General features: G+C 36.5%; 1 protein-coding gene across 3 annotated transcripts in view; it reads right to left on the minus strand.

The window, feature by feature from the left end:
- PTPRN2 (protein tyrosine phosphatase receptor type N2) overlaps window positions 1-15,904 on the minus strand; it is a 1,540,336-nt gene that overhangs the window by 75,618 nt on the left and 1,448,814 nt on the right. The gene's annotated exons all lie outside the window — the stretch shown is intronic.

Raw genomic sequence — 15,904 nt, forward strand, 5'->3', positions numbered from 1 at the left:
ATGAAGTCAGGAAGGCTTGGGCTTCAAGTCTTAACTTACATGTACTAGCTGTTTTGACCATGAGCACAGCCACTTAACTCTCTTGGTGTCCAGGTCAAAAGTAATATTAAAGATATGAGTAGGTAAAGTGAGTCTTCCACTGGGAAGTGCTCTCCCCCATTCCTTCCTTGAGAATATTTTACAAAAGACTTCAAGCATCATTAATATATGATGAATAACACAAACAACCACTTTTAGACTTTTACTCAAGTTTGTATAAACTACAAAGGGCAGAAGCCTAAAGAGTAGAGAAATCTTATTTTTAAGTGGAAAGGAAGAAGATGCAATAGAGATGGAAACAGAATGAGGAAAAAAAATCAACATTTTTTACAAAAAGAAACTATTTACATAATATTGTAGCCACCCACTTTATTTGGAACTTAAAGTAATCCCCTATCTATATAATCTGTAGCCTACTTATTCCAGTTACCCATTATATCAATTTTAAGAAAGAAAAAGTCCCTCAGTATTATCAGCAGCCTTCCTTTTATAATATAATGTCCCCAAAGTCACAGTCTAGTTTTCAAGCTATTAAAAGTTCTACTTTTGGGATAACCCTGAGTAGCGCGCGAGTGTGTGTGTGTGTGTGTGTGTGTGTGTGTGTGTGTGTGTGTGTGTGTTCTAGTAACTTCTGATAGTTAGCATTTTAAGGAAAAATCATGGAGAAAGTAAACATAAGGTCAGAGAAATTGGCTTGCTCAGGCAAGGTAAAATGACATTTGGTGACATTCATAAGGGATATACAAAACCAGAAAGATTCCTTTCTTCCTCTCCTTCTACTTTTTCCAGGGGCCTGATCATTTTTATTTCTCTCCTCTTAGAAAAGTGCTGCCTGAAAACCTACATGGACAAAAACCCTGAAAAAGAGTAGTTTTTTCTTTCACTGAAAGGTTTTTTGGTGTTACAATGCAGAAACACATTTAATTTTTTTAACTTAAAAAATAAAGCTAGATGGGGCCCAGGGGACTCCAGAAGCAAATGTTAGCAATAGTAGTGAACTTTTTACTTTTATCTCTAATCCTGATGGCAGTTTAACAAGGGAACCTGCCTTTTCTTGTTGGCTTCCAAGAGAAATGGGTCAGCAAGAGGTAAATACTAGTTTGTAAAATCCTGGTTGGAAATATATGAGCTTAAAAAAAAAAAACAACTTCATTTTTCTTTCTCAGAAAACTTGCTTATTTTTTAGTAAGGAACTTTAGGTCTTTGAAAAGTTTGTGAATATAGAAAGTGGTAGAATTGTTTTTTAGTAAGAAACTTGAAGTATTGCAATTTGCTCCATCAGCGCAATGGGCAACTTCTCCGAAATTTATTTTTAAGAGTTTCTTGGGGCCCCAAGAAGATAGTGCCTTGCCCTGAGACACAGAAAGTATGTTGGAGGAAGAGTTTGGCACCAAAGCAAGTTTTCTAAGGTACACAAGAGACAATCTATTTTAATAAAATTCCTCTAGGGAATCTTTGGAGACCACCCATCTAGCTGATGGTATTAGATTTGACATATTATGAAAATAAAAGTATTGATTTCACTGATACAAGGAACTCTTGGATGGGGATATTCTATCCAGGGTAGGTTGATATCTTTTCTGCAATTTATACTCTTAGAAAACTGTCTGAAGAAATGAGAAGTGAACACACTGATCCAGGGTGACAAAGCCAGCATGTATGAAAGACTTTGACGATAACAAAATGTCTTCCTCATACAAATCCACTGACCCCTGCCCTCTTGCTAGAAAAAACCCAAGAGGTATCAATCAATGATCCTATGATACTGTTCCTAAGCTCCCTTTTCATCAGGGAGAGGGGCTCCAAGGGGAGGAAAGGAATGTGGATTCGGTTTTATGTATGCCCAATATGAAATGGCTTTAAAAGGGATGTTGGTCTTCGTTGCCAAATCACCCTCCTGGATGACAAAAGAAGTGATTACTGGGATGTGAAAAGTGATATAAAAATACCATGAACTCAATGACGTTGGCCCCTTACTTGGAGAATAGAAACTCTGAGAATACCGGGAAAGTGAGTTTAAAATATTCCAGAAGAAGAAAAATCCAAACTGGTCAGTGGTCCTCCGCCTCCGCTTCCACCTCCGCTTCCCAAACGCGGGCACAAAATTCAGGCTCTCAGACTCGGTTTGCAAAGGCGGGGGTCGACCTCTGGGTACATCAAAGCCACTGACTTGAATTTTGCTCACAAGTGGGCACCCTTTTCTCAAGAGCGTCACCAGGGTCTCATTGTTCAGGACTCCACAGAAGGCTGGCATAAAAGAGCAGGATTTCTGGCTGCTTTACCGGGACTCACGGGAGCCCAGCTTTCATTATAAATATTTTCAATACAGACAACTTTAGGCACTTGTGATAGCACCAACGAGGGGTCTGCTCCTCATTGTCTGAGGGAACTCCATGATGGGCAGGGTCACTATAGAAAAGCAAGATGGTGGTGGGTGGGGGGGCGCCACGGAAGGGACGGAGGGGAAGAATTACAGCTCAGCGATTTCCTGGCTCTGGGAACTGGCGCCTGTTTTAAATGGGCTCCATGGCGGCTGGAGACGAGCCTCCCCCCTCCTCGGAGAGCTGAATAGGCACTTAGCGAGGTCTCAGGCTGCAGAAAGTGGGCCTTCCTGAGGCTCCTCATCAACAAAAGGGCAGGCCACAAGAGGCGAGGGCTGGCCCCCGGCGCTTTGTAAGCAAACCAGCAGCAGAGAAAGCAGCTCCCACCCTCACTGGGCTCTGCGAGAGGCATGCCAGCTGGACTTTCTAATGGAGAAAGGAAGGAGCTGCCCCAGAAGTTGGGGAAACTGATTGTAATGAAAATGCCCTGTGGTGACCTTTCCATCAGCTAGCTAGGGAGACTTGCACCTGAGCCTGAGATTTGGGTCTTTTTCTGCTTTCAATGGTGCTAATCACTCAATGGAGCACTGCTGAAGTGTTGTTTGGTTGGGATCACCAGTGGTCATTTGTCTGATTCTGGGGCACCATTCTTTCATTGGGGAAAGAAAAAGATAGTGGATTTTATTTATTTTGTATATTTTTATACATATATAATACATATACATATAAATACATATAAAATATACAATTTATTTTGTGTATTTTTATATAATATGCAATGATAAAGAAATAAGAATATAGAAATACACAGCATATTGATATAATATATTTATTATTTTTTAAAGTTGGAATCGATTTTGTTTTGGATATTCGAAAATTTTGTACTTGAGACAATTGGAGATTTCTTGGTAGAAAGAAAAGAGGAGTTAGGGTGGAAGGGGAGGGGCAATGGTGTCACAAAACCAGGCCTGGGAATTACTTGGTCTAATCGGTAAATCATTAGTCCAGCCTTGAGTCTGAAACAGTTATTTAGTTCCCGGTCTGGCTCTGCCACTTGGACAAATCATTTAGGCTTCCTAGGATTCAGCTGTTCATTCATTCATGTATTCATTTACTTATTTAGCTTACAAAACAAGACTATATGATCCCTACTCATTTCACAGAAATTTTATGAGGACTAGTGAATGAGATGATGCATCTTAAGCTCTGAGATTCCGAAAAATTCTTCATCAGAGCCTGCCCTGAAAGATGAACCAATTTGAACAAGGCAAAAAAAAAAATCAAGCTTATAAAACCAGACCAATCCTGTACTTGAATTATTGTGCCTTGTCCCTTCCTATTTTCTATAAGGAATTATCTTCCCCCACCATTTTATGCACACATTGACTTGAAAATATTTTAAGAGAGATGATTTAGGATGCTCTGGACTAGATCTTGGTATAGTAATTGTTTGCCAGGAGTCTACTTCAATTGGTAAATCTGTGAATTCTCATTAAAAATCATACATGCAAATCATCCTGTCTTCCATCTAGTTCAATAACTTCATGAGTTAGTTTTTTGTAATGAAATTACAAATTAAAATTTAAAGAAAGGAAAAAAGGAATAGGCATATTACAGAAAGAACAACAAAAGCCCCCCACCCCCACCCCCATGATGAATAAGTTCACAGGGACCTCTCTGAATTCCTAGGGTGCCATCTCTGACTCTTACTTCTTATTGTGTGCCCTTGGCTAAGTGACAAGCTATTTAGGTCTCATTTGTAAGATGAGGGGTTTGGACTATATAGCCATTCACATCCCTTCCAGCTCTAAATCTAGGATCAATTTATTCATTTAGAATTTCTCATATGGTTCTGTATTGTTAGTTATCTTTTCAAACAAAAATTTTGCCTCTGCAATTTGTTTATTAATTTCTAGCAAGCAGAGACTGTGTCTTATTGTGACTTCTACTAAATGAAGAAAGCTACCTTACAAATAATGTGTACTCAATAAATATTTTTGTTAAGAAATTATGAAGAGAGAAAAGAAGGTACACCTCAGTAGAACACATGGGGTAAAGGAAGGAATTTTCAGTGACCATATATTTATGATGGCTTAAAATATATATATATAAACATGGCAATGCTTCATTTTTGCCATATTTGTCTTGCTTCCTTGACTTTCTTTAATTGTCAACTAAAATCCCATCTTCTACAAGAACCTTTTACAACTCGTCTTAATTTTAGTGCCTTCCCTCTGTTAATTATTTCCTAGTTAGATTAAATAGTTTGCCTATAAATTTTTTTGCATGTTGTCTCCTTCATTGGACTGAGTTTTCTGAGCACAGGGACTATCTTTTGACTCTTTATGTACCCACAGCACTTAGAAGAGTGCCAATCATATAGATGGCACATAATAAATATTGATTAATTGATTGATTAATTATTGAGTGACCAACTCTGTCTTGCCAAATGAAATGAAGTTAAGCCCGAGTCAATAATGATACTATGTTTGCTTCCACAAAGACCTACCAGAAACATTAAAAATCAAAACCCTTAAAAAAACAGTGTACTTCCTAAAACTATGCTGATAACTACATAAACTTGATTCATTAATAGGATCATGGATTTGGAGCTGGATATAGAATTCCTTTATTTTACAGATAAGAAGGAAGAAGGCAAAGGAAGGTAAATGGCTTGTCAAATATCCCCAAGATAGAAAATGTCAGAAGTGGGATTCAAACTCAGGCTTTTGGACTCCAAATCAGTATTCTTTATACCATACTGTGCTATATAGTGCAGATCAATATTAGCTCTTATACAAGCAGGCTTAGTTATTAGAAGTAGAAAAATAACTTCATCTATCATATAATTCTGCAAATATAATGCCTCTAGATATTATAAATAAGGCATCAGACTACTCAGCAGGCCTTTATAGGCATGAGTCCCATCATTATTGGAAAGAGAAGGTCCTTAAGATTTTGGTGATTTGTAATAAGGATAAGAGTATCTTTTTTTTTTTTAATAACTCTTACTCTCTGTGTTAGTAACAACTCTAAGACAGATGGGCAAGGGTTAGGCAAATGCGGGTAAGTGACTTTCCCAGGTTCATACATCCAGGAGTGTCTGAGGTTGGATTTGAACCCAGGTCCTCCTGACTCCAGACCTGTCACTCTATCCTCTGTGCTATTTAACTGTTCCCAAATAAGACTATCTTTCAATGTCACCTGACTACAGTCCACATCGATCCTTGGAGCTGAGATTTATTTAGCTCAAGGGACTGCCAAAGCATTATGTACTCATTCAAACTTGTGATCCAAGGATCCCACTATGAGTTTTATATACATATTAATAGCAAGTAAAGACCCATCTCGACAAAATATCATTAAAGGCACCATTTGAAATACCAAAGAGCTAAAAGAAACTGTATGCTTAGTGACTGGGGAATGGCTGAACAAAAAGTGGCATATAAAAACAGTACAATATGACATCATAAAGAATGTGAAGGATTCATTTGTATGAAGTGATGTTGAATGAAGATAGAAGAGCCAAAAGAAAAATATGCAAAATGCAAACAATTATACAAAAGAAGTCAACATTAAATGGTAACAAAAAACTCAGCTCAAATAAATGCATAACATGGGCATTAATTTCTCCTTTTAACAAATGGTGAACTAATGTATAAAGTTTCAGGTACTATCAATCACAATTATTCTTTTATGCTATTTATAATTATTTAGGAATCTCACAATTTGCAGGGGGTTAACTATGACTTAATTGGAGTTTGTATCTTAAAATGAATACATCAATAACAAAGATGTTGCTTTGGAACTCTCTGAAAGGGTTCTTTTTATTATAAATTCTAAACTGAACCACACTGAAGACACATTTTGATAAATTAGTACTGCTAATGAACATAAGGAACAATCCAGATGATGATAAAAATCTATACAATAGCAGAAATGAAAATGCTTTTCTTCTGACTGACAAGTTGCTCCTCTTTATCTGGGGGTACATCCAGAAAAATATCCACTAGTTTGGTTGATGGAACATTGTGGTATGATGCTAAGTACATTCACTGGGGAGGAGACCAATGCAGTGATCTTTCCCAATTGAATAAGATCTCCTGACTCATCCCTTTTGTGTAACCTCTTAGTAACATGCACTGAAGTTGTCCATGACAAAAGGTTATCAACTGTGGGTGCCAGAATAAATCTGTCTAAATATAGAAACCATTTCCATATTGTTTATAGTTAGAGGATGGCCCTGTTATGATTAAAATCCTCTGGAGACTATATTAATTTATAATTATTATAATAATTAAATTATAAAAAGCAGGTCAGAGAGAGAGAGAAGGCACCAGTCATGAATGGTCAGCCACCTTCCCTTCCAAGAGCTGGCCCTGACTGCTCACCTCACCAATCACTGTGGATCCCAAGGAAAAAAGCTTGTGTGTGTGTGTGTGTGTGTGTGTGTGTGTGTGTGTGTGTGTGTGTGTGTGTGAGAGAGAGAGAGAGAGAGAGAGAGAGATCCCTGTCCCAAGCCTCTCCAAATGGAGCACCCTATCTCACAATGGGTTTTCCAGATGCCAGAAGTCATTAGAATGGCCACACAATGCAGTTGTCCACTTTTCTCTGCCATATCATCTTATGGAACTTGTTTAGAGATAAACAAAGAGTTTTATCTGCACTCTCATTCAGCAAGTAGGTGGGTGGAGAAACACCTCATAGCTTCAATTTTAAGATGAAATTGTTTTTTTCTCTTAAAATCCAAAGGTTTGTATTGAGGTACCAAAAGGGGTACAGACTAATGTTAAATTTCCACAGTCCCAAATAAGGTGGCATGACATATGATATTTGGAGGTGAATGCAGATACAGCAAGCAGGCTTGGCTTTTTTTGAAAGATTTGAGAGTGCTAACAAATATTATTAGAAAACAGGTACTTAAAAGTTACTATTCAAAAGAAGGAGTACCTTTCTAGAAGAAAGTGTACCTTCTTATCTTTCATCAGAACATCAATTTTTATAAAGGAATCATCTCTATATTTAGGCTATTTTTTGTTTTTGTTTTTATTATTAGTTCTATGAGGGTCACAGGATTAAAAAAAAAGAATTGCATGTAACCTCAGAGAATTTATGTTTGGATTTGTTAATGGAATAAAATGAAAAAAAATTTTAAGAATTGTTTTTTACTGTTACACTTAAAAATTCTTTCACTTAAAAAAAATCCTTTACCTTTAGGATGAATACTAAGTATTGGGAAGGCAGAAGAGTAGCACGGGCTAGGTAATTGGGGTTAAGTGACTTGTCCAGGGTCACATAGTTAGGAAGTGTCTGAGGCTGGATTTGAACCCAGGATGCCTTTGCTTCAAGCCTGGATCTCTATTCAGCTCTATGTCCAATCCTTTCACTGTTCCCACTTCTATAACTTATTAGACACTTCCCTTCCAAACCCTTACCCCCCAAAGAAAAACCAAGAAAAAGAAATAAACCTAATAAAGAACTTCTGAAAAGGGACTTCTGGAAAGGTATGCCTTATTCCACACCAAAGACAACCATATCTGCATTAAGGAGAGGGAAGCATGCTTCAATTCATTAAAATCATGATTAGTCCCTGATAAGGGTTCTGATTTCCTTCTACCCCCCCCCCCCCCCTTACATAATTGTGGGCATTGTGTAAACTGTTCTCTCAACTGTATTCACTCAAAAAATTTTTCTTAGGAAGCAAAACCCCAAACCTTCCTAACTGTCCCTTTCCAGTGACAAGACAACACACATTCAGCTTTTAGGTAGACAGGAAAAGAATTCCATTTCCCCCTTCTAGACACTAAAAGATAATTTGGATGCCAAGATGCTAAGAATTCTTATTCCCAGTTAAGGTCCCTACAATGTTTATTTTCATCACCAGTACCTGGAAGTAATTCTTAACAGTAAATGATTAGGGATAAGTCTGGATCTGAAATGAGAAAATGCTCCTTCTGCCCCTCACTAGAGAGGTGAGAACTATGCGTATGCAACATTGCATGAGCTGTCAGATTAGGCTGATGTATTGAATGATTTTGCTGAACTGAACTGTTTTTTTTTTCTTTTTTTAGTCTCTGTTATAAGAGAAGGCTTGAGGAGCAGTGGTGTTGTTAGGAGAAGCTATATTAGAAATTAATGTAATGTGAAAACAAAATGGATGAATTTAAAAAATGATGAGGCGGGATGCCTATCAATGAGCTCCTGGAGCATAGATACTCTCCCAGTACTTGGGTAACAACAAAATTCCACCGGATTGGACGTATGTGGAGAGTAGGAGCTCAACCACCACAACAAAACATTTATAAAGCTTCTAATGAAAGCCAAGCCCTATGGTGGCATTGGAGATACAAATGTAAAAAGTGAGATAATCCATGCCCCAAGGAACTGACATTTTATTGGAATATGAACTAAAGTGGGGCAGCCACAAGTTGGTAGACATTAAGAATATCTTGAAACAGACTCAACTGTGGCATGCTGGAACATCATAACAGCCCACTCAGAGGAGTTCAGTGCTCTCTCCAGAGCTCCTTTTGAACAAAGAGATTAGACAGATGGAGACAGAAAACAGCAAAGGATGATAGAATGGAAAAATATGACCAATAGTTACAACCTGAAAAACAATTTTGGTAAAGGCTGCTGTTTATCCATTAACCTTTTTAGTGGTGGTAGTACACATGAGTAAATGCTATTTGTGACAATAAATTAATATGCAAATCTAGCTTTTTATCATCTAACCATGAGCAGCCATGTGGTGCAGTAGTTAGAGTGCCAGACCTGGAGTCAGGAAGACTCATCTTCCTGAGTTTAAATCTGGCCCCAGACATTTATAAGTTGTGTGACCCTGGACAAATTACTTAACCTTGTTTGCGTTAATATTCTCATCTGTAAAGTAAGATGGAGAAGGAAATGGCTCAGAAAACTCCAAATGGGATCACAAAGAGTTGGACATGATTGACAAATAACAAACCACCTAATTTTCCTTATAGAAACCCAAGATAGGGAAATGTTGTTATTCCCATTGTACCAATCAATAAACTATGATCAGAGAGGTTGTAATGGGCCATGGAAAGTAAATGGAAGAGCCAGGACTTGGACTTATGTTTTCTGACTTAAAGACCAGGGATCATTATAGCACGTACATGTACATATACCTACCATATCTATATTGTAGATATGAAGAAATATACACAGTAATAAGACAATTGGATTTGATAACAATGGCATGAACTTCTATAATGCTTTAAAGTTCACAATGGCTTTTCTCCCCCACTACCTAGTAAGGGAGGCAGTTAGACTACTATTAGTCCAATTTTCCAGATGAGTACACTGTATGTAATACAGACGGGTGAAGGGCTTTGCCAAATCTTCCAGCTAGAGAGTCAGAGCCAGTAATTGGACCCCAGGTCTCCTGACTTCCTGTCCAGGACTCCTTTCTGCTAGAGCCAAACGTCCTTCTGCAAGTGGGCACTGTATTATGGCGTCAGCATGGAGCTGACAAGCAAAGTAGCCAACAACACCCTTGTGGCAGTAGTAACACTGAAAATGTACACTTTTGTAGTTTTAGGATTATAAAATGTTTGAATGTAAAACAAGCTTTAAATTACTATATGCGGAACATTGTACTTGATAGTAAATAGGCTTGAAAGGAATATAAAATGTGATCATTAACCTCAATTTAATCAGAAAGATACAACATATAAGGGGCAGCTGGGTGGCTCAGTGGAATGAAAGCCAGACCTGGAGATGGGAGAACCTTCATTCAAATCTGGCCTCAGACACTTCCCAGTTGTGTGACCTTGGACAAGTCACTTAATCCTCATTGCCTAGCCCTTACTGCTCTTCTGCCTTGGAACCAATACATAGTAGTGATTCCAAGAGAAAGTAAGGGCTATTAAAATTTTTCTTTAAAAAAGATACAACCCATATACACAAATGGGTCACTAGTAATAGCAGGAAATAAGTAAGACATTTTTTTAGAGCACTTGGTCTGGGTCTTTTCTTTGTTCCAATCACTTCCTATCTGATATTATACACATCTATGGATTGCTGTTTTCCTTTGCTTACCTTTCCTCCCCAGAATCTCTATCCTCATCCTTCCCATAAAATATAAGCTCTTTGAGGACAGTTTTCATCTTTATGCACCTAGTCTGTGCACTATATATAATAGCTACTTAATAAATATTAGTTGAATTTGATTTTGAATTATTAGCTAAATGTATCAACAAGATTTAGAGGAGTTTACATCCTCTACATGACCTATTGGCATTGTTTCATGTAAAGAGGAAGCTACTGAAGCAAGAGAAGACCTAGAAATTATGGTACAAGTGCTCTACCTGATGGGGTCTAGGGGGGATGAGACAACTTGTCAAAGAGAGGGATCATGTAGCACGTTCGTCTAAAATCCTAAATCTTTCCTTCAAAGGACCTTTACACATCCTGAGACTTGGAATAGAAGCTATTAATTTTATAATTGCTTTTAGAGTTCAATGAAGTATTTTAGAGGATCTTTCCAAGTCTTTACTGTCAAAAATTGTATGAGCAGATAGCAAAATAATCATTATTATCATTCCATTCCTCAAAACTAATACTGTGCTTGGACATCTCCCTTTGTAGCCTAAGAAATGATATAATATACAAGTGAATATAAAAGCCATTCCTCAGCATGAGTCAATATCCTGCTATTTGGGGGTGGGAGGTAATCTGTGTATAATCATATTATCTCCTTGTGACTCAGTTTCTTCTTCTGGAAAATAGGTGCAATCACTGTACCTAACTCATTTGATCATAATGCATGTGCAATATTTTGCAAACCTTTAGGCATTACACAAATGCAAGCTACTAAAATTAGTATTATAAATAACAAGAGGCATCGTAGATAGAGAGCCAACCTCAAAGCCATGAAAACTTCAATCTGTGTCCTGCTTCTGATATATAAACCCTGTGTCTCTCTGTACTATTCCCATAACCTCTCAGGGTTCTAGTCTAGAAGTTTCTAAAGTCTGGTCTAGGGACACTTTCAGGAAGTCTGTGAGGACAAGTTCTTTTTCATGACAATATTAAGATTTAAAAATTCCATTATGATAGTATTGATATATATATATATCACATAAATAAAAGATCTTTGGACAGTCTTGAGAACAAGCAGTTTAAGAACTGATGCTCGAGATAATTCCCTAAGACTAAGTTGTAGAGAAGGTCCTACCTTGCATTGGTCAAAAGAGTTTCTTCAAGCAGGAGTCCCCCATACCACTGTTTCTATATCAACTATCATCTTACATGGGGTATCTCAAAAGTCTTAGTTTATGATTAAGATTTAATAACTTTACAAGTATCATTGCTACAAACATTACAAAGTACTCCTACTATTTGAAAAGCCAATTATTTAAAATACTAAAAGACTGATATGTTTCTTATTAAAAGGAAAAGGTAACCACTATCATACTATACTTTGTTCTCTTAGACTTTCAAACTTTGCATAAACTTTTTATCAGCTTATTCTCAATGATGGAAATGATTGCATTAAAAATCCATTTACTCACATAGAGGATTTTATTTTTAATCAGAGCTCTAAAGGGACAGCTGGGAAACATGGTAGACAGAGTGCCAGACTTGGAGTTGGGAAAATCTGGTTTCAAATCTGGCCTCAGATACTTCCTAGCAGTGTGACCCTAGACAAATCACTTTACCCCATTGCTTAGCTCTTGCTACTCTTCCGTGTTAGAATTGATACTAAAAAGGTAAGGGTTATTTTTTTTAAATGATAGATTTAGGATCATCCAAAGAAGGCTGTTTTGGGGCATATATGACAGTTTTGATATGACTTCACAAGAAAAAGTCTAATGGAGCTAGATGATGTGACTGAACAAGAAGACCTCTCTACCCATCCACCTGCCTGAGAAAGTATTATTCAGAGACTGTAACACAAGCAATACATAATGTCAAAGAGCCAAAGCATGTTAAATTAAAAATTATTATTCAAAATACACAAAACTAAATAAATGTAAAAGGAATTTAAATAAAATTTCAAATGAAGTTTTTATACATTTATAGCATTTATACTTCTTAAGTTATGAAAGTTTAAATATGCACTAGTATTTTCAAGATAGCTTATGAATAACAAAGTTGTATTCCCACGTGGTGACTTTAGAAAAGCTGTCTGTATGGTATTGTCAAATTGGCAATGTTTTTAAACATTATGTAAGGCAAGTTCCCTTGAGTAAAACTAAAAAGGAAAGCACGAACAAGACTTGCTTTAGAAACAATGAACCAGCAAGCATTTATTAAGCACCAACTTATGTAGTAGGTACTGGGAATACAGAAAATGGCACCTAAACTTCTGGAGAACCTTATATCCAATCAGGGGTGCTTCCACATCAAGTAATAAACAAAATAGATATTAATAAAAATATTGTAGATACAATTGCCATCCAAGGCATATTGAGGATGGAAGGAGGCACTAGGGGCTGGAGTCTTCAGAAATTGGCCCTTGTCCTGACTCCTGAAAGAAACTCTGGATTTGAAGAGGTAAAGGTGAGAAGGGACAGAGATGGGAGCTGCAGTGTTGTGTACTCACTGGTGGACTTTAAAAGAGCTCAGTCTGCAGCATGTCTCAAGACTGACTCACTTAAAGGTTAAACAGGAACTATGAGGTCAGATCCTTCAGCTATTTCTTAATTATTAGTTGTTGGGAAACTATCAATATTTGCATTTAAAACATGAATCAAGATTTCTTTCTATCACCCAGAAACAAATGAAGAAAGACATTTAAACCCATGAACAGTGAATCATATAATGTTAAGAATCAGAGGGACCCTTAGAAATAGTTTTGTTCAATCTAGTTTTATAGATGCAGAAACTATGGGCTAATAAGGAGATTAAGCAATTTGCTCAGTTATAAAGCAACTCACTTTACCTTATTTGCCTCAGTTTCCTCATCTCTAAAATGAGCTGGAGAAGGAAATGGTAAACCACACCAGTATCTCTTTTAAGAAAGCCCCCAAAGGAGTCATGAAGAATCAGAACTGACTGAAAAATGACTGAACAACATATAGTTTGGGAAGAGCTAAGATTATACTTCTCTGTTATACTAATCTGAAGAAAGTTTTATGGGAAAATAAAGCAAGTATAGTCAGTCCTTAAATTTTTTGAATTCTGAATGTTTATTAAGCAATTCAGTTGTTTGGATCTTGGAATTCATTTCTTTGTAGAAATGTGAAAAACGTTTTAAAATGACAGGATCTCAAATTAGTGCATGCAAATTTACTTAAACTGTAATGCAGCCAAACTATTGAACATTCTTTCCATGGATGTTCTTATGAGTCAATAGATAGTCTTCCAGAGATGGTGAAAACCAAAAAAAGAATCACCTTGGGAAAGTATAGTGGGAAGCCTACTTCAACTTAGTGATAATCATAGTTTGAAAACCAACAAAATCTGAGTTTGTACTCAAAGTCTTTCTATCCAGGTAGGATCAGTCAAAGCTTGTATTCTGTTAGAATGACTTTTGAGAAAGCAGCAGAATTACTATCATTATGGTGATATATCACAGTAGGACTTTAATTGAGGTTGAAATAAGTTCAACTTCAGTACTAGTTTGAATTCTAGGAACTATGATATATGAGAGAAGCAGAAAAAAGAGGAGGAAGACCTCCTTCCCTCTCTCTTCAGTACAGAGTTGACTGTAGGAGAAATTTTGAAATTGATAAAATTTCTTTGGCATCCTTTCCTTCTCTTTCTATACCTCTCTCCAATTTTTAGTGTGACTTTCCTCAAATTCCATTGTCCTCATGCTGTCCTGGCATGGCCCCCTGTCCCAACAATAGTATAGCATTCCATGCTGGCTTCCCCTACTTTTCAAGTATCCTACACTTATAAAATGACCATCTAAATGCATGTTGATTTGATTGATTGACTGAGTTTCTAAAGTACTAAAGAATTCAGGTTAGAACTCAAGCCCTGCTTTTTCTATTGAATCATGTTTTCTCCTATAAAATCTTGCTGAGTTAAAAACTTTGAATTTGAAAACAGTGGGTTTGAAGAACTTCAATGAGTTGTTGGCTGTTTTTTGAGTATTATCTTCAGTGTCAGGAAACTGGAGAGGGAAATGGCAAACCACTTCAGTATCTTTGCCAAGAAAATCCCAAATGGGGTCACAAAGAATTACACTTGACTGAACAACAACCAACAATCAATATAAAGAGATATTTAGTATGCAAATGTAAATAGGGATAGAGATGGGACTTTTGATTTCATTGGTACTATAGGAAACTTCTATTCCTAAAGTATAGGTACCTTCTCTGCTTAGGGGACTAACAGTATATGGTATAAGAGGAATCTCAATGCAGGACTTTATGGCTCTAAAGATGATTCCCTGTCTACTATAGCACTATTTAGCATTTAAGGTTCTTCAAAACCTGGCTCCTATCCATCTTTCTAGTCTTCTTATACTTTTCTTCCCTCCATGCACAATGATCCAGGTAGACTGGACTATTTATAGTTACTTGACTATGATAGTCCATCTTCTGATTCTGTCTCTTTCCCTTACTGTCTCCCCATACCTGAAACGCTTTCCTCTCTTGTCTCCCACTTTTAGTTTTCCTGACTGTCTTAGGAATTCATTTTAAATCTAACCTTCTACAGGATTCCTTTTCCAGTTCCTCTAGCTGCTTATGTCTTCTCTCATATTACCTTTTATCCACTCTGTTTATATTTTGTGTGTATGTTAATATTGTCTCCCTCTTTTGAATTTAACCTTCTTAAAGGCAGGGGTATTTTTGCTTTTCATTGTATTTCCAACAAAGCATAATACCTGGCCCATAATATATTTTATTTTTTTATTTTATTTTCATTTAATTTTTTCTCAATTACATGTAAACAACAAATACATGTATACTCAATAAATACTTGTCTCTCATACAAATACATATATATACACACATATATACACAATTACATATAAACATATATTTGTTATCTGCATAATGCATATTATATTGGGTTTGGAATGAAGAAGACTTGGGTTCAAATGCCGTCTCTGATAACTTGTTATGCAACTATTGGCAAATCACAGTCCCTCCATCTGTAAAATGGAAATGATAGTATCTATCTCAAAGGACTGTTGTGAGAATCAAATGAGATAGCTCAATAAGCTATGCAAATTTCATAGTGATGTCATGGTCCAAAACACACAAATCTTTTTCCTATAAGCTTCTGCCTAGAATAGCTTCCCTTATTTCATATTTGAGAAGTTGATTTTTTGAACCTTTGTGAGATTTTACATTTATTACTATAAAATTTCCTCTTACCAGATTCAACCTAATGTTCTGCTTTTTGAGATCCTGTAGAATCCTAATTCTGTCATTCAATGTATTAGTTATCCTCATTTGTGTCATCTACATATACAATAACTATACCATCTATGCCTTTATCCAAGTTACAGATAAAAATGTCAAATAGTTTCAAGTTAAGGGCAAATTTCTGAGGCATTCATTTTGATAAATATATAAAAAGGTTAATTCTTAATTAGATAATCAGTATTTCCTTGG

The sequence above is a fragment of the Monodelphis domestica genome, chromosome 5 (genome assembly GCF_027887165.1).
Source record: "Monodelphis domestica isolate mMonDom1 chromosome 5, mMonDom1.pri, whole genome shotgun sequence".
NCBI classification, from domain to species: Eukaryota; Metazoa; Chordata; class Mammalia; order Didelphimorphia; family Didelphidae; genus Monodelphis; species Monodelphis domestica.